Here is a 24,240-nt window from a genome sequence, read left to right as displayed (position 1 = left end):
ACCACCATCCAAAACTCTTCATTTTTCTAAGCTGAAACTCAATATTCATTAAACAATAACTCCACATTACCAGCTTCTCTTAGCCCCTGGGGACTATCATTCTACTTTCTGTCTTCAGTCTGTCTCTGTGAATTTGACCACTTTAGGTACCTTATGTAAATATTTATTCTTTTGTGACTAACTTATTTCACTTAGCAAAATGTTCTCAAAATTCATCTGTATGGATTAATTTCTGAATATTAAGGCAAACTTGCATACCTGGAATAGATTCTGTTTGGAATAGATTCTGTTTGGTCATTATATATTACATTTTAAAAATATTGTTCAATTAGATTTTCCAAATTTTATATCGGATTTTATGTCTATGTCCAGATTATCTTGTATGTTTCCTTTTTTGTAGTAGCCTTGTCAGGATTTAGTGTCTGAGATAATGCTGGGCTCGTAAAATGAATTGGTAATTACTTTTTCCCCCCTCTGGAAGAGTTTGTTGTTATTGCAGTTGGTATTATTTTTTTCCATAAATCTTTTCTGTAAAAATAACAGTAAAGCCCAATGAGCCTGGAATTTTCTTTGTAGGAAAGTTTTAAATTATAGATTCAGTTACTCTGATAGGCATAATACTATTGAGATATTCTATCTCGTGTCAATTTTGCTAAGCTTTATTTCTAATTTGTCTATATCATTTCATTAAAGTATCTAATTATTGTCTTTAAGTAATTGATAATGCCTGCTTGTTATATATTTTTTTAATTAATTAATTTATTTATTTTGGAGTGTGTTGGGTCTTCGTTTCTGCGCGAGGGCCACTCTTCATCGCGGTGCACGGGCCTCTCACTGTCGCGGCCTCTCTTGTTGTGGAGCACAGGCTTCAGACGCGCAGGCTCAGTAGTTGTGGCTCACGGGCCTAGTTGCTCCGCGGCATGTGGGATCTTCCCAGACCAGGGCTCGAACCCGTGTATCCTGCATTGGCAGGCAGATTCTCAACCACTGCACCACCAGGGAAGCCCTCGCTTGTTATATTTTTAATCTCTGTAGGATCTAAAGTGATGTTCCCTTTTCAGTCTTGGTATTGGTAATTTGTGTACTCTCTTTTTGTTTTCTGGGTTAGGCTCTGTATGGATTTAACACTTTATTAATCTTTTCAAAAGCCACCTCTTAACTAATATACAGCTAATTTCTTTTTCATTGACTCATGCTCTTTTATTTTCTTCTGTCTACTTTATTTGAATTTGATTCATTGTTCTTTTTCTAGCTTCTTGAAATGAAATCTTAGATAATTGATACTCAGCCTTTCTTTTCTGCAAATATTTAAGTCTAAATTTTTCTATAAGTTCCTATCTAGCTTCATCAAGTACAGGTTTTTTAAATCAACTTTATTGGGACATAATTTACACATAATAAGTTGTACCAGATTTAACTTTACATTTTGATGAGTTTCGGCAAATTTACACACCTGTATAACCGTCACCAAAATCAAGGTATAGAACATTTTTCATCACCCCAAAATTGTCCCCATCTCTGATTCCAAGAAACCGTTAATCTGCTTTCTATCACTATATATTAGAATTGTCTTTTCTAGAGTTTCATATAAATGGAATCATATAGTATATACGGTTTTCTATCTACCATCTTCACTCATGAATTTGGAGGTTCATTCATGTTATGTGGTTGGTACTTCATTCCCATAGTGTTAATATACTACAGTTCATTCAGCCATTGATGGACATTTGGATTGTTTCCTCTTTAGAGCTATTATGAATAAACCAGCTGTGAACATTCACGTATAAGCTCTGTGTAGACATATTTTCACTTCTATCATATAAATACCTAGGTTCAGAGTTGCTGGGTTATATGGCAAATGTATGTAATATTTTATAAGAAATTGCCAAGTTGTTTTCCAAAGTGTACCATTTGCAACCCACCAACAATGTATAAGTGCTCTAGCTACTCCTAGCCTTGTCAACTCATGGTATTGTCAGTCTTTAATTTTTTTTAATTTTATTAAAGTATAGTTGATTTACAATATTGTATTAGTTTTAGGTATATAAGTCAGTCTTTAATTTTAGCTTTTCTAATACTAGTACTTCATGGTGGTTTTAGTTTGCATTTTTCTGATGATTAATGGTGAACATTTTTTATGTGTTTAATGGCTATTTATATCTCTCCTTTGTGAAGTATCTGTTTAAGTTTTTTGCCCATTTAAATTAGATGATGATGATAATGATTACATAGTCTAGATACAAGTCCTTTGTCAGATATGTTTTGTAAATATTTTCTCCCAGAATATGGCTTCCCTATTAACTTTTCTTAGTGGTGTCTTTTGAAGAGCAGATGTTTTTATTTTGAAGGATATCAGTTTAACATTTCCTTTTTATGGGTTATGCTTTTTGGGTCCGCTCCAAGAAATCTTCACTTTCCCTAAGGTTCTGAAGTTTCTTCTCCTATGTTTTTTTCTAGAAGTTGTATGGTTTTAGATTTTATATATAGGCCTATGATCCATTTTGAGTTAATCTTTCTGACCACAGATTTTGATAAGTTGTATTTTTATTATCATTCAGTTAAAAATATTTTCTAAACTTCTTTGTTATTTCTACCTTGACCCTGGGGTTATTTATAAGCATGTTGCTTACTTTTAATGAATTTGTGGATTTTCTATTTATATATTATGGAATTCTAGCTTATTTCCACTGTGGTTAAAGAACACACTGTATTATTTTAGTCATTTGAAATTTGTTGATACTTACTTTGTGGCTCAGCCAATGGTCTATTTTGGTAAATGCTCCATGTTCACATGAAAATAGCATGGAAATAAGACTTTTCACTTGAAATTTCTGCAGTTAGATGTATGTTCTATAAATATTAATTAGACCAAGTTGGTTAATACCATTCTTCAAATCTTCTATATTTTTACTGATTTATTTTTCTTCTTGAACTATAAGCTACTGAGAATGGTGTCTTCAAATCTCCAACTCTGATTGTGGATTTATCTTTTTTTTCTTTTATTTCTATTAATGTTTGCTTTCTACATCTTGAATATATATTATTCAGTGCATATAAATTTAGGATTGTTATATCTTCTTGTTGAGTTGACCCTTTTATCAGTATCAAGCATCCTCTAACTCTAGTAATGTTTTTTGCCATAAATTCTACTTTTTCTGATATTAATATAGCCAAAACAATTTTCTTTTTGTTAGTGTCTGCATGGTGTGGTAGGCAGAATTCTAAATTCGTTCCTAGATTCCCAGCCCCTGGTATACAAGCAGTTCCCAGTTATTCAGTCAAACACTAATCTAGGTGCTTTTGTGAAGGGATTTCGCAAATATAATTAAGGTCCCAAATCAGTTGACTGAAAATAATGCAGTTACCCTCAGTGGGCCAGACCCAATCAGTGGAGACCTTAAAAAGTGTGGGGCTCGTCCCAGTGAGAGAGATTTGGAGTATAAGGGGGACTCATTGTGAGCGACATTCTTCATTGCTGGTTTTGAAGATAATGGGGCTGTGTGACAAGGCGTGTAGGCACCCTTTAGGGACTGAGAGCAGTTTGTGACTGACAGCCAGCAGGGAAACAGGAGCCTCAGTCCTGCAACTTCAAGGAACTGAATTTTGCTAACAAGTTGACTTCACTTGGAGTTGCTGTTTCCTCAGCCTTCAGACAAGAATTGACCCGTTGACTCCTTGATTTCAGCCTTTGAGACCTGAGCAGAGAACCCAGCCATGCCATGCTTGGACTTCTGACCCACAGAGCTGTGGGCTAATAAATAGTTGTTGTTTTAAGCCGCTGTTTCCATGAATGTGTTATGTAGCAGTAGAAAACAAATACACATGCTATATGTCTTTTTCCTATTCTTTTACTTTTAACTTAATCTGTGTCCTTACATTTAAAGTGTATCTCCTGTAAGTAGCATATATTTTGGGTCTTATTTTTAATCTTGTCTGATAATCTTTGTATTTTAATTGGTGAGTGTAATCCATTTTCATTTAATGTAATTACTAATATATTTGGGTGTAAGTCTTTGTTTTGCCTGTTTCTTCTTTTGTTTCTCCTTTCTTGCTTTTCTTCGGAATAATCAAATATGTTTCATTTTCTCATTTTTCTACTCTATTCAGTTTAATTATACATTCATTCATTATTTTGGTTGTTACTCTGGAGCAGCAGAGCTATTTTCATAATAATTCTAAGACATTACCTTTTTCATTATCATTTTTCTCATAAGTATAGATTGCTGTTTTTCAGAAGCTGCATGGCATGTGATATTGCAAAATATTTAATGCAAAAGAAGAGCTCAGAATTCAGCTGTCTTCTATTGAGCCATTATTATCAACTGAATTACGTACCCCCTCAAATTCATATGTTGAGACCCTAACTTCCAGTGCCTGAGAATGTGACTGTTTTAGGAGATAGGGCCTTTAAAGAGGTGATAAGTTAAAATGTGGCTGTTAGGGTGACTCCTAATAACTCTGACTGGTGTCCTTATGAGAAGAGAAATTTGGATGTACAGAGAGTCACCAGCAGTGCGTACACACAAAGGGGCAACCATGTGAAGAGGCAGCAAGAGGGTGGCTACCGGCAAACCAAGGAGAGGGACCTCAGGAAAAATCAACCTTGCAGACACCTTGATCTTGGACTTCTGCCCTCCAGAACTGTGAGTAAATAAATTCCTGTTGTTTAAGCCACCTAGTCTGTGGCATTTTTTTATGGCAGCCCTAGCAAACTAATCCAGAGAGACGTTAAAGAGATTTGCAAAAATTTAAAACAGTACCACTCTTTGCACTAATTTTTTTGTTTTGAAGATTTGTTTTTATTAAAAACGTTTTCCAATATCATATAGTAGTTTAATAGTATTATTTTTAATAAACTAATAAACATTAGTTTGTTAAATTTTTCCAATTTTAATTTCAAATACAGTAAATATCAATAGATGTAACCTACATAAATAAAAGGTCTTTGGTTTCCTCAGTAATTTTTAAAATTGTAATATTGTCCTGATACTGAAATGTCCGAAAATCATTGCCCTTAAAATTTGTTCGGCTCTCCATTGGAGCACCCTTTTTTTTTTTGGTTCTTTTTTCTTGGAGCACTCTTGAAATTAATATTTCAAAGCAATGAAAAAAACTAATGGTTTAATTCCATTTACTCTTTGCCTTTTGTTCAACTGTTGTCATATATTTTATTTCTACATGTTTTAAACTCCAAAGGATTTGATTACTATTACTGTTTTCAGCAGTGTTTATTCATACTTACATATTTACCTATTCCTGTGTTCTTCATTCTTTCCTGACGTTCCTTGTTCCAACTGGATCATGTTCCCTTTGCCTGGCTAATTCCTTGGGGCATTTATCATAGCATTCCAGTAGCTTATCTCAGCTTTTGTCTGAAATATCTTTACTTTGCGTTCATTTAGGAAGGATATTTTCACTGGGATAAGTGTTCTAGTCTGGCATTTGTTTTTCATTGTTGTTGCTGTTTTTTCTTTCCTCACCTAAAATAAAACCTCAGCTTCTGGCTTCCAAAGTTTCTATTAAAAAACCAACTGTGTTCTGTTCTTGTTTTTATTTTTTCTCCAGCTACTTTTAAGATTTTATCTTTGCCCTTGGTTTTTGTAAGTTTTAATGTGATGTGCCTAGGTGGAGAGGTTTTTTATTTGTTTTTAAATCATATTTTGAGTGTGTGGAGTTTCTTGAGACTGTGCTGTGATATCTTTCATCAGTGTGGGGAAACTCTCAGCCACTATTTCTTTAAATATTACCTCTGCCCCATTTCCTCTCTCCCTTATTCTAGGATTCTAATTATCTGTAGGTTAGACCTTTCACCATGGTCCAGGTCTCTCTTTACGTTTTCTGTATTTCCCATCCCTTTTTTCTCTCTGTGCATCAGACTAGACACTTTCCCCTGAATTGCCCTCCCATTAACTAATGCCTGTTCTGTTTTCAATCTGCTATTAAACCCATTTTGAATTCTTAATTTTAGTCAGATTTTTTACTTCTGGAATTTTTATCCTGTCTTTATATGGATTCCAGGTATCTGATGAAATTCTCCATTCTTTTCTCTTGAATATATTAATAATGTTTATTTTTAAGTCCTGGACAGTTAACTACAGTAGCTGAATCACTTTTTGGTCTGTCTCTGTGTCTGTTGTTTTTCTTGCTATCTGGTCAGCTGATTATTTTTAGCATGCTTTCTAATATCTCATTTGATGCCAGACATTATAGGTGAAAAAATTCTGGAGATCCTTGGTTTGTCTTCCTCTAAAGAGGATCAAGATTTATTTAGCACTATCACAACACTGTTAATCAACTATACTCCAATATAAAATAAAAAGTTTTTTTAAAATGAACTTATTTACAAAACAGAAACAGACTCACAGACTTAGAGAATGAACTTATGGTTAACAGGGGGGAAAGGTGGGAGAAGGGATAGTTAGGGAGTTTGGAATTGACATGTACACACTGCTATATTTAAAATGGATAACAGGGCTTCCCTGGTGGCGCAGTGGTTGAGAGTCCGCCTGCCGACGCAGGGGACACGGGTTCGTGCCCCGGTCCGGGAAGATCCCACGTGCCGTGGAGCGGCTAGGCCCGTGAGCCATGGCCGCTGAGCCTGCGCGTCCGTAGCCTGTGTTCTGCAACGGGAGAGGCCACAGCAGTGAGAGGCCCACGTACCACAAAAAAAAAAAAAAAAAAAAAAAGAAAGAAAAAAGAAAAGGATTACCAACAAAGACCTACTGTAGAGCACAGGGAACTCTGCTCAGTATTATGTAGCAACCTACATGGGAAAAGAATTTGAAAAAGAATAGATACATGGATATGTATAACTGAATCACTTTTTTGTACATCTGCAACTATCACAACACTGTTAATCAACTATACTCCAATATAAAATAAAAAGTTTAAAAAAACAAAGTTTTATTTTAGCAGACAGAGTACTAGTGGAGCATCCTGACCCCATTCGTGATTGACATTAGGTTGAGTGAAAGCTGGGCTGTTTCCGTTTTGTCCAGCATCGTTCTTCTGGAATCTCAGTGGAAACTCCAAGGCGTTTACTAAGCCCCTCTGACTTGCTAGGGCTTGATCTTGAACTGTAATCTCTGTCTTTCCAGTACTAGACAGCTGCTGAAACCTGCTCCTCCATTTAACCTCTCAAGTGCTGCTTTTTACAGGGTTTCTCTTATTTTCACCATTCACAGCTTAGAAGTCAGCTAAAGGTTTGAGGGGAAATTTTATGCAAGTTGTAGAGCTATCTCCTCTAGGATATCACCCCTTACCTCCCAGCGGCACCCCTAAACTCTGACAGTTTCTGCCTGGAATCCATAAACAGAGGAAACGCCAGGTAAATGTAAGCTCACCTCTTACACTTCATTTCTGTCAAAGATCTCAGCTGACGTCTGTCAGCTCCTGTTTAGTCACTCAGCTGACAACACAAGCACGAATGGAGTAGCCGTGGTGGCATTTGCCCAGCATCACAGGCTGCCCTTTCCCAAGGCTTATTTACCGGCTGCAACTGCTGTCCGCCTTCCAGTGACACGCTCTTCGGTGCTAAGGCCCCAGTATGGTTACCGTCCCACTAGGAGACCAGTTAGATGCTTGGTGGCGAGTTGGCTCCACTGGACCCCTTCTGTTCTGGAAGCAACGGCAATTCATACAACTGAACCAACCCGCACTCTAGGTATTTGCTTGCCTTTCCTGCTTGCCAGGCCTCCGACAAAACCACTCACCATCCGGGGATTTAGAGAATGTTGGATTCATCCATAGGGCGCCACGTCAAGCCAGGGAACCTACTGTATAGCAGAGGAGATAGAGGGGTGTGCATATTCTCCCGGGATCCACGGGCCATATCACATACCACATCCCCAGCAGCTGCCAAGCTGATAGATATTGGAGATGGAATAGCCTGTTAAAGGCACACTGTAAGTGCCAGCGTGGAGGCAGTAATTTACAGGGATGGGGCACCATCCTCAGGCTGCGGTTTATGCCTCAAATCAACTACCTTTATATGGTTGTGTTCCTGGTAGATGGAACGCATAGACTGGGAACCAAGGAGTAGAAGCAGGAGAGGCGTGCTTACCTCACTCCCAGTGACTCAGCGTGTGCTGCTCTTGCCTGCGAGCCTGGGCACTGCAGGTTTAGAGGCTTGATTCTCAAGGCAGAACAATTCATTCAGGAAACACATCAGTAGTCCTTTTGAGATATAAACTACAGCTGCTGCCAGGGGACCAGCTAGCAACAAGAGGAGTCACCATTGTGACAGGGATATTTGATCCTGATCACTAGGAGGTGGGGCTGTTACTACAGTGGGAGAAGGGAGACGTACGTTTGGCACCCAGCTAATTCCCCAAAATATTAGAATACCTCTTGGCACTGTCTCACCCATTTTGATAGTGAATAATGAACACAGCAGTCTTAGCCTGAGAAGCACACAGTGCCCAGGGCCTCAGAGATAAGTGTCTGGGTCTGGCCACCGGGAAAGCCACCAAGACCAGTGCAGGTGTTAGCTGAGGTTGAGGAGGGCAACAGTGAATATAATTTGCAGTCCTAAGACCAGCAGCAGGGGGCGAGGAGGCTGTAGTTCATCCTCCTTGTAAGTTTCTTCCAGGAAAACAGGCCCAGCCGAATCCTGGTGTTGCTTCTCCCAAAACTCATATGAAGAAGTGAATCCACGTGATGAAATTGTGGGCCACCCCGTACCCTCTTTCAGAACTGAAGCGTTTATTCTCCAGCCACTAGAAGTGCTGCTGGCAGGCAGTCCTCAGCTTGAGAGAGTCGCCTTGCCCCAAAGCAGACCCGTTCCTGGGACAGCCCACATCCAATGACTGGTTGACATAGGAGCAGAGACCTGGCCCTTCCACTGAACTTTGGGACAGTTGTGAATTTGGAGCTCTTCGTGGGGTCAGCTGATGCCTTTGCTGAGACTGCATAGCAGCCCCCTTCTCTCTCTACCCAGTCCTGCTTCCTTCTCTGGTGATCCCAAAAGCCTCCGTGCAAACGTCCACTCAGAGTCAGCTTCCTGGGGAACCCAACCTGGGATAGTCTCCCTCCTGCCTCTCGTATTTCAAAACTCTAGACTCTGCTTATGGAACAGAGCAGCTAAAACTGCTTCTAATTCTTCACTATTATAAACAGAATTTTGATAACCCTACAGGAAAATCATTGCAAACATCCTTAATTGTTTTCCATGGGGTCATAAAAATGGAATTTCTGGGGCAAAGTACACATATTGAAAAGGACTTTAAATGTGCCAAATGCCTTCCAAAAGCTCTGGACTCTCACCAGGTGTGTATGAGGGCGCCTCCTGCCCTGACATCTCTGCCAGCATTGGGCAGTCACATCCTTTTTAATAATTGCTATTTTGACATTGCCTTCATTAAGTTTGAGAATTTTTGCATCTCATACAAATTGCAAAAGGAGCCTCATTCTTTCCATGTAAAATCACTAGAAGGAAATGAGCTTTTTGAGAATAGCAAAATAACTGAGGAGAGCAGGATCCAAATCTTTGAGAGAAAATTTTCAACTCCTGCCGTCCCATCTGCACCAGAAATTTCTCCAAACCCTTCATGTGAGCACAGAACCACACTGTCACGGTGATATAATCGGCATGGAAAACCCTGATGTTCCACATCCCCAATCAGTAGATACACCAGGAAACCCAGGTATACCCAAAAATGTGAGAAGAGGATTGGTGTGACAGCATCACTGCTCTTTTCCTTTGATAGGAAACTCCTGGGCAGAGTCTGGACTCGTGTTTCCTGAGGGAAAAGCTGTTGTCTCCCTCATAGTGGCTTTTCTGTGGGACCAATGCTCATGGCTTTACAAGGCAGGAGAGAAGGAAGTTACTGTAATCAGGCCAGAGCTTCTAAAATTTATATTTATCATCCACATTGCCCAGAAAAAATCAAGATAAAAAGTTTAATCAACATGCACAAAAGGCTGGGACTTCCCTGGTGGCACAGTGGTTAAGAATCTGCCTGCCAATGCCGGGGACATGGGTTTGATACCTGGTCCGGGAAGAACCCCCATGCTGCAGAGCAGCTAAGCCCATGTGCCACAACTACTGAGCCTGTGCTCTAGAGGCTGCGAGCCACAACTGCTGAGCCTGTGTGCCTCAACTACTGAAGCCCGTGCACCTAGAGCCCATGCTTCGCAACAAGAGAAGCCACTGCAATGAGAAGCCTGTGCACCGCAATGAAGAGTAGCCCCTGTTCGCCGCAACTAGAGGAAGCCAGCACACAACAACAAAAACCCAACAAAGCCAAAAAGAATAATAAAACAAACCACATGCACAAAAGGGGGAAATAGGTGAGCCATAATAAAGATAGAGAGAACAGTCAATAGAAACAAATCCAGAAATGATCCAGACTTGGAGTGAGCAGTCAAAATTGCTATAATTCATATGTTTTAAAAAGGTAGAAGGAAAGAGGGTGACAACAGATTTGTTAAAAACATGGGATAGGGCTTCTCTGGTGGCGCAGTGGTTGAGAGTCCGCCTGCCGATGCAGGGGACGTGGGTTTGTGCCCCGGTCCGGGAGGGTCCCACGTGCCGCGGAGCGGCTGGGCCCGTGAGCCATGGCTGCTGAGCCTGTGCTTCCAGAACCTGTGCTCCGCAATGGGAGAGACCACAGTGGTGAGAGACCCACGTACCACAAAAAAAAAAAAAAAAAAAAAAAACATGGGATAGAGTATTTCAAAACAGCATTAAAATCTGCCAAAAATCAAGTGGAAATTTTAGAACTGCAAAATAAAATATTTGAAATTCATTGGATGACTTTAGCAGCAGACTTTGCACAGCAGAAAATAGAACATACTAAACTTGAAAACAAGAAGAAAATAGGTAAACTGAATAACAGAGAGAAATAAGAATAGAAGGAGCAAAAAAGTATAAGAAAGGAGCTTGCTTACATGTAATTGCTGTCCAAGAAAGACAGGAGAGAGAGGATGGGCAGATGCAATATTTGCAAAAGTAACACTGAGAACTTTCCAGATTTATTGAAAGATGTCAACTCACAAAGTCAACAAGTTCAGCCATCCCCCAAAAGGTTAATAGAAAGGTCAGTATACTTGGCACATAGTGATTTGCTGAAAATAAAAAGACACATTATATTATCAACTAAAAACTAAGGAAGGTAGAAGAAATAACAAAGAAATAATATCTTTAAAATGTAAAAGAATAAAAAAAATTGTCAAGCCAGCATCCTATAGGCAGAGGAAAAATTACTTAAAGGCAGATGGGTGACATCAGCAAAATGGCAGAGTGGGAAGCTCCAAGTTCTCATCCCCTCACAGAAACACGAAAAACACAAGCAGAACTGCCAGAACCAAATTTGTCAGAGACTCTGGAAAACAGTCAAAGGTTTGCAGCAACCAAGCGAACATTGAATCAAGAAAGGGATGAATTCAAAGCAGTAGGAAAACTTTGTGGCATTTTTACTTGCCCTTGCCCCACCCTATCCCTGGACCACCGAAGTCCCAGGAGCAAAAGCTGGGGAGTTTCTTTGGGAAATTAGGGCATTCCAAAGTACTATCTATATGGGGAAGCTTAGAAAGCCTCATGCACGCTGAGAGAAAGACGCACACTCAGAACAGATCTGAGAAGACGCTGAGATTTCACCTCAGGCTCTCCCTAGGCTTAGTGCAAGCCTGGCTAAATGTTAAAGGAAGGCCAGCACAGAGCCAATCTGAAAAAAAGGGGCGGGGGGGCGGGGAGTTTGTTGTTATGTTATTGTTGTTGTTTTTAATAAAGTACCTGGAATTCAAGGAAATCTCTGTCCAAAAACTAGCTAAAAACAAACCAAGGAACAGAGACACTTCAGTAACCACAAACAACAAGGAATACAGCCTTTGCAAAAATAATTTGGGAAAGTCACTAAACAAATGTACTACTATAGCCTTCAACAATCAAGAAAAACAACAAAACCTGTGAAGGGGGAGAATCTGATTCCTACTCGATGTGAAAAAACCTCCACTTGGTTTTTTGGTAGTTTTTCATCCTACCAAACTGATAAAATCTAATCTATCCATACGATGGAATATTATTAGGCAATAAAAAGAATGAAGTATTGATACATGCTGCAACATGGATGAATCTTGGAAATAGTATGCAAAAACTACAGGAAAGTGGTTGAATAAGCTATGCTTACATCCACACCAGGAAGTACTGTGTAGCTGTAAAAAAAAAAAAAAAAAAGAGATCTCAATGAGCTGACGTGGAGTGATTTCCAGGATAAACTGCTGAGGTAAAACGTCAAAGTGCAAAATAGTAATTACAGTGTGCTATCCTTTATCTAAGAAATAAGGGGATGTAATAAACATATACCTGCTCATTTGTGCAAAAGAATGCAGGAAGGATCAACCAGAACCTGAAAAGATTAGTTACCGACGGGTAGTTGGGAAGCCGTGGAAAGAAGGGTGCAATGAGTCTGAGTAATAGAGATGACAAGGGAGTGACACAGTTTTTAGTATACCCTTTTATACAGCGCTGGTACTTAGAACTATGGTAATATTTTACAAATGCATAAGTTTAAAGAAAATAATGAAAACTAATCATGAACCTGAAATGGAATATATAAGTAACAACAGGGGCTTCCCTAGCGGCTCAATCGTTAAGAATCCACCTGCCAGTACAGGGGACATGGGTTCAAGCCCTGGCCCAGGAAGATCCCACATGCTGCGGAGCAACTAAGCTCGTGCGCCACAACTACTGAGCCTGAGGTTTAGAGCCCGCGAGACACAACTACTGAGCCCGCAAGCCTAGAGCCCGTGCTCCACAACGAGAGAAGCCACGATGGCGAGAAGCCCGCGCACCGCAGCAAAGAGTAGCCCCCACTCACCACAACTAGAGAAAGCCAATGGAAGACCCAATACAGCCAAAAATAAAAACAAATAAATGAATAAAAGTAACAACCTAACTGTACTACAAATAAATAATATAACCAAAAGTGAAGGCTTGAGGAAGAGAAGAACTAACCTAAATAACTTTGCAAAACAGTATTTTGCCTGTAAAGCTACAGAAAAAAAAAAAAAAAAAAAAAAACCCTGTACACATATAAGGTAATCCTCTTAGTAAATCTTTTCTTACAGGTGTATGGGTTAGTAATTCTGAAACACATATGCACATACATGTATGTATACATATATAAGCGCATATATTATAGCTAATGAGAGCTACATTTCTCAGTGGCAGAGGAGCTACAAATAATGAAAAGGGGAATGACAGCCCATTGTAATGATCACATCTAACAACTAGATCTTAATTTCTAAACACCATTCTCCAAAAACAGGAAACAGAGCTCCTTGGAGAAATAATTGATTCCAGGGCTGCTGCAGGGAAACTACAAGATAAGCCTGGAACATCTTGTACCAGAAACTAACGAAGTGCTAAAAACAGGATGGCAGATATCAAAAGGACACATGAGCCAACCTGAAGGAGTTTGTAATAGCCAAAGCTGGGAAATTTTCAGAAACAATATTTTTTAAATGATGTTCTGTGGGTTAAACCTATAAAATTAAAAAAAAATCCGTGAATCTGTATTGATGCAAAGAAATAATTGAATATATAATACATAAGTAAATGGAAGAGAAGAACCAGTTCTTTCTCATAGAAGGATTATGTTGATAAATGTAGATGGAAAAGGTGAAAAAGAAAATGACCCTGAGCTGTTGCAGTCAAGATGCATGCTAAAATTAGTGGGTGCAAGGTTGAAGAGAAACAGGACGTTTGCATAGCCTGAAAGCGTTACCCCCAAATATTTATTAATTACCAAGGGGGAAGTAGTAGCATACGGTGGAGGACCACGGCAGAAAGCGTGTTAACTAAATGATTTAACTTCGCATCCTCAGTAACAAGACCCGCGGGACAACGCGAACTACTTGAAACCGGTGCTGAGAACGTCGTTTCGTTGGGGCCGGGGGAGGATGTGAGGGGAAAGGGATGGATTAAAAGTGACATATACGTCGGAACGCCACTACAGTGTTTACTGATGCATATTTGGGTGATAAAACTATAAACAAAAGTAAAGAAGTTCTTTCCGTAGACTTCGGGGTTGGCTGCAGGTGGAGGCGGAAGGCAGATGTTAGGCTCTGCGGGGGGGGCAGGTCTGGTGGTAGCAAGGGTTTGTGATCCTTCTACTAAATATCTTAGTTTTGTGCCTTTTTCTGTAGCTGCTGTACTTTACAGCAAAGAAGCTCTAACAAACACGGATGGACACTTGTGTATACCTGGGAGGAAGGAAATCTGGAAAGAAATACATCAAAATGCTTTACAGCGGGTGGTGGGATTATTGATTTTAATTTTTCTTACACTCTTCTATAATTTTCGAATGTTCAGAACTGAGTTTTCTAAGGGGGCGCGAGAGCCGGGGGCGTGGGGGGCGAGGGGTGGACGCATGAGCGTCTAGTTTTCTGCGAAGTTCCGAAGTCACCCCCCAGGTGGGCCCGCCGAGTCCTGGTTTGGTTTCCCCCTTTAACCGTGCCGGGGGCGGGAACTCGGCCCTGCACGCCCCCTCACCCCCCTTCGCCGGCCCGGGTTCGGGTTTTGCAGCCGCTTCCCCGCCCGGCCCCGACGTAGCCGGGTTGGGGCGGGGGTTCCGGGGCTCGCACAGCCGCTCTCTCCGCCCACCTCTCGCTCCTTTTCAGTTTGACCTGAAGTTCACTCGAAAAGCCAAAGATTTATACGGCGAAGTGACCTGGATGCGCGGGAAGAAAGAGCCTTAAAGGATCAAAAGGAAGGTAGCTCCTGCGACCTCGTGGCGCAATGGTAGCGCGTCTGACTCCAGATCAGAAGGTTGCGTGTTCAAGTCACGTCGGGGTCACGATTACCCCTTTTCCCACCAAACCAACTGGGGACTTTGGGCCGCTTAGGATTTCATCCTACGGCTCTATTCGGGCCTCCGAGGTTCTGAGGACGAGTCTTAGAATTTCTGTGTCGTCATTTTCGTATCTGACGGGGGTGATTTGGGAAACTCCTGGAGGCGTGAAGCCAACCGGCCAATGCCACTTCTCCTTGTCACCCAAAAAGCTACTTTGAAAGAGAGACCAACAGCACAGTAGAAGACAGGATGAAACAGTTATTGGAAAATGAAATGTAATTTAGTTTTAAACATATGAAAATAACTTATTTCACAATAAGAGAAACGCAAATTAAAATTCAATGAATTATTTTTAACCTGTGAGATTGTCTAACCTATGATCAAAAAGCTTACTTTAAATCGCGTTGCTCACATCCTTAAAGCTACAAAGAACAGGACCAGAGGAAATTAAAATAATTATAAAAGAATACTTTTCAGCCAGTTTAGAAGAGTTTTCAAGTCTATTTTTCAGTATTGCTTCTGTTCCTTTTGCTCTAGACTTTTTCCAGGAATGCATTCACCCTTCCATATGGTGGATAATGACCAGCAAATGGACGGATAATCATGCTTCTCTATCCTCTGCATCTATAATCTTCTCTCAGAACGTTTCCTGTTTTCATATTTTCTCTGCCCTTTGGGCCGTCTTCTCAGACGTGTTCACCACCTGGGATTCCATATTCTGCAACTTAAGAGAGCCCTGTGACCCTACCATATTGTCATTTCGGTCTCCAGGGTGTCCCCTGTCTTATTCTCCTCTCTTTCAAACTCAGTCAGTTGCCCCGTAAGGCTTTTCACCCCTCATTTCAAAGAAGCCACATCTTGGAGGAAGCCTCTTACTGTTTCTCTGAAGAAAAAAATATTTAAAATCCTGAAACCTTCCATCATTTTCAGTGGTATGCTTCTTCCGTCAGAAGAAAAGTTCTGCAGAATTAAAAAGACAAACAAACAACAACAGCTTGCTTTCCTCTCTTACTCACACTGTGAAATTACTCTTGCTGACCCTTTCAAATCTGTTCAGACTCGGTGTGAAGCAACAGATGGGGCTAACGCTTGGCCCTGCTCTCTGTTCACTGGTGTGGGTCAGACGCCTTCTCGGATCCACTGGCCGGAGGACAGGCTGGGGCACGGCGCCCACCCCGTTCCCAATGCTCAGGAAGGCGTCCCCCAGGGCTTTGTTGCAGTGACAGTTTCTCCTCTCCTGTGAGGTTCCCTTGCTACTGTGAGCCACTGAAAGCAGTACTTAACCCTGGAGAGCCCACATTTCAGTGTGAGTTTCAACTTAAATGTCTTCAGTGGATCTTGCCTCCTTAGCTAAGGCAGAAAACAACACCTTTCTGTTCACTTAACTCTCCTCAAAGTAACATTTTAATTTAATGCCAAACAGATACTCTGAATTCCCTGAGATTCTTCTTCTTTCAAGAATTTTACATTCAATCTATTTTGTAGTTGTTCTAGCCTAAGAATTTGTTCTAAGCAAACCTTATTAATTTTAAAGTTTTAATGGTGTCCTTAAAGTTTCTTATGTGAATTGATAAAATTCTCTTTTCATATATTCATAAGTCAAATTGTAAAAGGTTGTAAAATTGTCAGATAATATTTTACCATACAATCTCATCTTTATTATAAAGAGCAGGTTTTCAGTCATCGGTTTTAACCCTCAGCTTATTTACTTCAGATGAATAAGCACTTGCCCCCTCAACATTGAGAAAACAAAGGCAGCATACATTTTTAGAAAAAGAGGGGCAAGGGTATTTTTTGTGGGTAAAGTATCACTTCTTAGACAGAAAAAGTAGGGATGAAGAGGAAGAAAAAGACAAATTGCCTTAGACTTAATTTCAAAGGTTTATTCCACCTGCACCAATGCATCAGATGTTTTTAAATTTTAAAATTTCCTAGAGATTATTCTGTTCTATTAATCTAGTTGTACATTCCTGCTTCACACCAAGCTGGCTGTATTGCTTTATTTTAAAAGGAAGGTAGGGCTTCCCTGGTGGTGCAGTGGTTGAGAGTCCGCCTGCCGATGCAGTGGGACGCGGGTTCGTGCCCCGGTCCGGGAGGATCCCACATGCCGCAGAGCGGCTGGGCCCGTGAGCCGTGGCCGCTGAGCCTGTGCATCCGGAGCCTGTGCTCCCCAACGGGAGAGGAAGGTAAAACTTAAAGACGGCACAGCCTTGCCACAGATACAGTATTTGATAAGTTCTTTTGACCCATTGTCTCTCCCATTGAGGATGCTTCCTTACCTCAAGCCAGATAGGCCCTGGGACACTGCGCCCCTGGCCCGAGAGATGGTCTCCTGCAGAGGCTGAGCCACCTGCATGGGCTCCGGGGAATTTGGATTGGAGGCAAATGGGACCTGCTGTTTGCTTCAGACGGTGCTCTGGACACGTACATGGTGAGCTGAGATCCTACGGTGACTTTGTTTCCTATCATCCTTTCAAAAGATACTCAGTTTCTCTCTTTTGTTTTGTTTTTGTTTTTGTTTTGATGGTTAAAACAATTTGGGTTTTATTGTTGTTGCTAAACAATACTAAAAAAATTGCATTTTGATGGCAGGGCTTGAATTATTTAATTTTGATCCATTTGTTTAATTTAAAAAAAAGGAAAAAAGGAAGGAGAAACAGATCATGGCCAAGAAAAAAAAAAGGTAGTTAAGGACTTCCCTTGTGGTCCAGTGGTTAAGACTCCACACTTCCAGTGCAAGGGACACAGTTTTGATCCCTGGTCGTGGAACTAAGATCCAGAATGCTTCATGGTGCAGCAAAAAAAACAGGGAACAGAGGGAGAGGAGGGGGGGAGATTTCATTTAACAAAGAAAAAAGAAAACAAAATAGTAGTTAACTCCCCACCCCTGAAGCTCTAGGCAGTCACATGAGCAGCACCCACTTCCCATGAGGCCACGATGCCTGATACTCTGATGGCAGCACCCTGTACCCCACCGGACTGCCTTGAAGGCACAGGGGCAGTAGGTGCCAGTTTAGGAAAGATATTCAGTTTCTAGTTCTCCTTCTCATGGATGAGGGAGCAAAAGGGGGTGAAGAGAGTAAGGGGCAATTCCATGACTTTTCTGGTCACTTTGTGAGAAGAAACACTGCCCCAGGCTGCGAACATGACAAGCATCCTATGCAACAGTCAAGTCTCTGAACATGAATTAAAGTTGGGGTCCCTTCCCTCCTGGTCTTGCACCTCTAGTTTCCATCCACAGCTTGTCTCTGACCCCTTCTGAGTCACAGCATAAGCACGCGCAGGGAACGTCGCCACCTCAGTAGGTCAGTAGTGTCGTCAGCAGGCGTCCTAGTCTCTGGGACTTTGGTGGAATTTGGAGAGACTCCCTCAGTGCTGAGGATCCTTCTGAATTTCACTTAGCCCTGGTGAAAATACGATTTCAGCTGGTTGCTCTCTATTGGGGCGACATTTAGGACTCTCTTCCAAGAGATGTGATCAGCCCTCCAGGCAGCCCTGTGGATAGCAGCCAAGAGGAACTCCCCTCAACCCCCCACCCCATGCCCATGAATCATGTCTAGACCATGGGAAGAATTCATGCATCTTTTGTCCCCGGATTTGTGCTTTAAAAAGTGTGCAGGGCTTCCCTGGTGGCGCAGTGGTTGAGAGTCCGCCTGCCGATGCAGGGGTCGCGGGTTCGTGCCCCGGTCCGGGAGGATCCCACGTGCCGCGGAGCAGCTGGGCCCGTGAGCCGTGGCCGCTGCGCCTGCGCGTCCGGAGCCTGTGCTCCACGACGGAGAGGCCACAACAATGAGAGGCCCGCGTACTGCAAAAAAAAAAAGTGTGCAGACACCTCTTCCAGCTCACCACGAACAGCTAGTCTGGCCAGCTCTTGCCCCTTCGGTTTCTTAAGCAAAGGTATACATCAGGCCACTGAGTCCCCAAACCCCAGGGGGACACATATCAAGCTGTCCAGGTGGCCTGTTAAAACCTCTCACTAGGTTTGAACTATGGGACAAGCAACCTCCCCACCATCTTTCCTCTGTGAAGCTGTTTCCAAAAGTTTAGAAATCTTCTTTAACCGCTTCTAGGAGCCCTTTGATACTCTCAGTATAGGTGAGGGGCTTAACAATCCCCTAACAGTTTCTCAGCCACTACTTTTTTTTTTTCTCCAGTTCTGCCTGGTGGCCTGCCTCCCAGCTCACTTCAGGTATCTGATATCTGCTGTCTTAGATTCTTAGCAGAAACCCCCATTTTAACAGCTGTTGCACTTAAGCAATGGAAGGGAAGGATGGGGTTGGGGGACAGCCCTCTCATCTGCACAGGATTGGGGTTGCCCAGGGGACCCGCCTGCCGCACTGCTCTGGGACGGCTCTCCCGGGGTCCTAACTTGTCCACCGCCTCCAACTGTCTCCCATCTGTCCCTGTGAGGTCAGCACGCCAGGGCCGGCTCCCGTCTCCAGACTCGGGCTCGGGTCGAGGGGCTGTGGACACGTTCTCTTGGGGCGCCTCCTGCCCGGACAGAGGGCGCTGTCCAGACCCCGGTGCTGAAGCACCTCGGTTCCCTCCGCCCCCGAAGGAAGTGGTGATGATCTCGGAGACGCAGCAGTGAGCGGTGGCGTGAGGGGAGATCTTGATTCCCCGCCCGGGAATCGAACCTGGGAGCCCGGATGAGAACCGAGAATCCAGCCACCACACCCCCGGGCTCCTGCCCCCCGTGAAAAACGCATTGCTCACGGAGGCAAAACTGTAAGAACAGGTACAAAGTGTATTATCAGAGACGTAGCACAGCAAGTGGGAGAGCTCACAGAGAAGTGATTTGTTTAGTTAAGACAGAAGCAGGGCAGAGATGCACAGCCGGAGAGAAAGGTGTGGGCGTCCCCCCAGTGAGGAGGAGCGCAGGAAAGAGGCGGTTAAGTCACTTATATAGGGCAGCTCTTCTGGGTCTCTGTTTACCTCAGGCCAATTATCTGGTTTCTTTTTCCGCACCTGCCCTGCCCTAGGACCCTCCCCAACATGCGTGTGCAACTTTTTTCCAAGATGGGTTACAGCCCAGAGACCTATGGGACGACCTTAGCATCACCTGTTATGGGGTGGTGCCCCTTCCTTTTTGACCCCCAAGGACACTTTCTGCGCATGTGCAATGTCTCCCTTGCCCCAAGGATGGGAAATGTATGACCTCTTGATCTTTTAACAGGGTTTAGTCCCACTCTGTCCCTGCCATAAAAATGTCCATTGTCTGGTTATTTACCCTATTTCTGTTGCTGGTTTTTATATCGAGGTGCGGATCTCGAAATATAGACAGGAGTCTGGTCATAAATATGTAGTTCTGGAGTCCGTTTGTCTCTTGCTTCAGGAAATGTAAACAGGGGGCTGGTAACGAATGTCCTGCTGGAGCCCATCTTCTTCTCACTCCAGGAGGTGTGAACAGGAGGCCAGTTGTAAATGTCTATCCTGGAGCCCATCTGTCTCCTGCCTCAGAGCCTCAGCCTGCAGCAGCCTCCTTCTCCCCACGGCCCGCCCTCCAGACCCGGCCACGCGGGCTTAATAATCCACTGCCCCAGAGCTTCCGACCATGGACCACCAGGCCTTTGAACCGTCAGCATCTCCGCAGGAGGTCCAGTCTTCCCTAAGGAGGCCTGGAGAGGGCCGGTGGCTTGGCAGAGACTCTCGGGTGAGAACGGGAGGAAATCCCAGTCCAATTCCCCAGAACAGGTAGGAAGGCACGCACCTTGGACGTCTTCACCACCGGCTCAGGCCTCTCCTCTGAGCTGTGAGTGGGGGGCTGGCCCCACGGGGGTTCCTCCACTTTCTAGGGACACAACCCTTTCCAAAGGCCTCAAGAAAATCCCTAAATTCCTCGCATGCACATTCCATGCAGTAAAGACACCTCCACATCTAGTCTGGGTGACCCCCAGCTGCGTGGACATTCACACCCCTTGTCCCCAAGCCCAGGCAGGGAGATGCACGCAGGCGTCCCTCATGAAGGGCATCCTTGAGGGAGTAGATGGCAAGGTGGCCCTGGAAGCTTCGCAGGATCTGATAGCAGCGATGTTGGGGAACACGAAGACGGGGCAGCGGCCAGTTCAGAAAAGAAGGGCCGGTGGGGACCCAGAATGAGCAGCCGGGTGGGCTCTGGCGGCCACCACCCGGGCTCCACCGGACTCACCAGCTCCACAGCCCGGGACCTCCCACCTCCTTAAGTAAGCAGTGTAAGGGATCAGCGTGGAACCAGGTAAGAGAGGTAGACCAGGTCATGTTCAAGGGAAAGGGGCTTGAGAGGGCACCCCAGGGAGCCTGCACCTGGCCCTCAGGAAGCTGGGAGTTTCGCGGGGGGCCTTGCCCAGCTCCAGCCCCTGCTAGTGGCTCTCCAGTCGAGGCTCCACCTGGTGTAGACAGCGGCGCCTCGCCGGCCTCGGGACTGTTGAAGCTTCCCAAGATGGTTGGTAAGATAGAGGACCTGCTGACTGCTGATGGGTGTAGCCAGACCCAGGCAGCCCGCAGCCTTCTTAATCCAGTAAAGGAGGCTGACACTAAGTAAGGGAGGCTGACACTAGCCTTAAACGCGCTAAAAGCTAATTCAAGTCTCCACCTCATCTAGGGGGACCATGTTCAGGACGCATAGGGGTATACAAGGGGGCAAGTCCTTTGTGGAAAAACAACTTGAGCTTCATCCATTTCCAGATGGTTATTTGAAATATATGCTTTTTTTACACCCTAACATAGAACACATTGATGGTACATTTAACAACGTTTTTAAATTTAATTTTTTCTTGTTTTTCCCCCGAGCTTCACTGAGGTATAATTGACAAATCATCTAGCAAATTTTTAAACAGCAATTTTAGTTACATGCTTGGCCATCATTACTCAGCAATATAATAGCTCCGAATAATCATAAAATTTAAATAAAATTAACATACAGTAGTAACTCATCACTGTTTTGTTTCATTTTCCTTGGTTTTTGAGAGTCTTACTCTTAGGGTTTAGTTGTTATGGTAATGGGAACATGGGCAAAATATCTAGGATTGTATTCAATATTGTGATTTAGCTGATAAAAGCAGTAGGAACTCATAGGCGAAGACAGACAAGAAACGCTCATTCTGACACCAGGTAACATTCAATCTGCTTTGCAGAATTCTTCGCTCCCAAATGCAGACAATGGCCCTCGGAATCTCTGATCATATATTCTTTGATGTATCGTCTTCTTGTGATCACTACACTGGAGAAGAAACATCGTGGCAACTGGACAAGATTTTGTCTTTCTTTTTATGCGGAGTCAACCGGGACAGATATGGACGTATTTTTCTTCCACAGCTCAGAACCATATTGCAGAAAGAGATAGTGGAGGCTAACAGGGAGACTGCCCACCTGAAACACAGGTATGGGATTTTGACATTTTTTTTCAGGGTGTTTGAAATTTTTAAGGCTAACTTGTTTAGTATCTAGTTAAGGGCTTTGTTTTGTAATTTTTATTCAAGTCATTCTGTCTATATTCAGGAGAGCTGGAAATCATTGTTTAGATGACAAGGCTACAGGAGAAATGCTGGATTAACAAACTAAATCCTGCAAGACCGCCCCCCCCCCCCTTCAAGAGGCTGGGAGACTTTGTGACGAGCACCACTTTCTTTTCTGGGAAAAATCCACAAAAATTGCTCTCTGCTCCAATGAGCATGATTATTATGCTGGAAACAAGCCCAAGGATTTACTACAGAGAAAATTGTATCACAGTGGTGACCAGACAGCCGGCTGGCTCTTTGGGCCTGTCCCCTGGGAGGTGCGGAGTGTGCCCCCTGGCCTAACAGTGAAAACAGCCCCACACACAACCTGCTGGGCTCGGGGTCACTCTTTTTTTTTTTTTTTTTTTTGCTGCAAAAAGCTTTACTGTTTCGCTTTGGTCCAACCAAGTCTTGGGAGAGGGCTCCAGGGTGGTTAACAAGCTGCCCAGTGGCTGCAGAGAGAGGCGCTCCTCAAAGGCCGCTGGGCTCCAGAGCCTCCTAGTGGCGCTTGAGGCTGAGCCTTTGGAAGAGATCCTGGCTTAGCCCGGCCTGAGGACCAGGCAGCCTGTGGAAGTTAGTCAGGTGGTCGCCCACCTTCTTGATGAGTTTCACCCGCTCATCTAGGAAGTGGCTTTCCGGGAAGTCACAGAGGTGGAAATCTGCGCAGGTGGGACCCAGGGCATGTAGATCCAAAAGGGCCTGGTTTGGGTTCTCCGTGAGAATGGTGGCTTCCATAGCATCCTGGGTTTTACCCCACTCATCTCGAGATGTGGCCTCTGCACGTCCTGGAAGGGGGCGAGGCAGCCGCACTGGTTTTGCATTTTCAAGACACGCTCTGCACCCTCGCACTTCTCCTTGGCCAATTCGCGGAAAAAGTGGCCTATGCCCTCCAGAGGCACCTCGTCGTGGTCGAGATAGAAGCCCAGATAGAGGCAGGTGTAGGAGGCCCGCAGATGCAGGTTGACCAGGCGCTTGACAGCGGCTTCCATCTCGATGGAACAATTCTGACAAATCTGGGAGCTCATGGTTGATTCGGTAATAAGGAGTTAAGCTCAAAAAATGGTGTTGGCTGGTCCCAGTGGCCAAGGATAGCTTGAGTGGCTGATTCTGAAGACTGCGACTGGAAAAAATGTCGGGGGCTGTTCGGAAGCTGGAGCAAGGGGCGTCCCTGTGTCTGTTCCATCCAAACACTGTGGAAGCAAGAGACAGATCAGCGGGGACCGCCGAGCACACAGCTCGGGGTTACTCTTTATGAAGGGACTTGAGTAAGTGTGCCTCCCGGCTTGCAGTAAACTGTTTGAAAGGTTCTTTTTCCTTTATTTGAAAAATCTAACACAGATGTTTTACGAAGCGGGCTGTCTACCCAGAATAATGAAGAAAAGTTTCTTAATTAGTCTTTGGGGATGCACAGCCCACCGCAGTCACGATGGGGTCCTTCAAGAGAGAAAACGGAAATTAATGAACAATTATTTAAGATTGTCACTGGGTCGTGAGAAATTGCCAAACATGTCAGTTATCTCAAGTGAAAACGAGATAAGGTAAGAAGCATATTTTTAAAATGTTATTGATGAGCTTGCTTCCAGTAAAGCCAGGAGAGTAGGCATCGAATAAGTTTTCCTTTGGTATAAACTAAACATTATGTTTAACACCCCTACTTTCCAATTTTTCAATGTTTTCAAGTAGTTTAACGTTACAGGGAAAGCGAAACATTAAAAAATTTATAAAAGCACGTCCAGGGGAGCGCTTGTTTCCCCTCCCACTTCCAGCTCACATTGGGCTCCAGGGGACCGAGATTCTGTCCGTTCCTTCACCCCCGTCTGCGTTTCTTTCTCTGAATTTTATAAAATACTCCATCACGTTATGAGTACGACGTTCAAACGCCTCAGTGAGCGCTATTGTTGTAAAATAGGTCCTGGGACCATGAGAAAGTAAAGAACGAAATACACAGGGGAATTCTAGAAAACGAAAGT

General features: G+C 43.5%; 1 non-coding gene and 1 pseudogene across 1 annotated transcript; one reads left to right on the top strand and one right to left on the bottom strand.

The window, feature by feature from the left end:
• Nucleotides 1-14,726: 14,726 nt before the first annotated feature.
• Nucleotides 14,727-14,798, top strand: TRNAW-CCA (transfer RNA tryptophan (anticodon CCA)). The gene has a single exon. It is a non-coding gene; the product is annotated as a tRNA-Trp (tRNA).
• Nucleotides 14,799-22,768: 7,970 nt separating this feature from the next.
• LOC131746318 (ferritin light chain pseudogene) lies at nucleotides 22,769-23,673 on the bottom strand (annotated as a pseudogene).
• Nucleotides 23,674-24,240: the final 567 nt, after the last annotated feature.

Source organism: Kogia breviceps, chromosome 19 (genome assembly GCF_026419965.1).
Source record: "Kogia breviceps isolate mKogBre1 chromosome 19, mKogBre1 haplotype 1, whole genome shotgun sequence".
NCBI lineage: Eukaryota > Metazoa > Chordata > Mammalia > Artiodactyla > Physeteridae > Kogia > Kogia breviceps.
The sequence above is the reverse complement of the archived record's forward strand: the minus strand, read 5'-3'. Positions and strand labels throughout refer to the sequence as shown.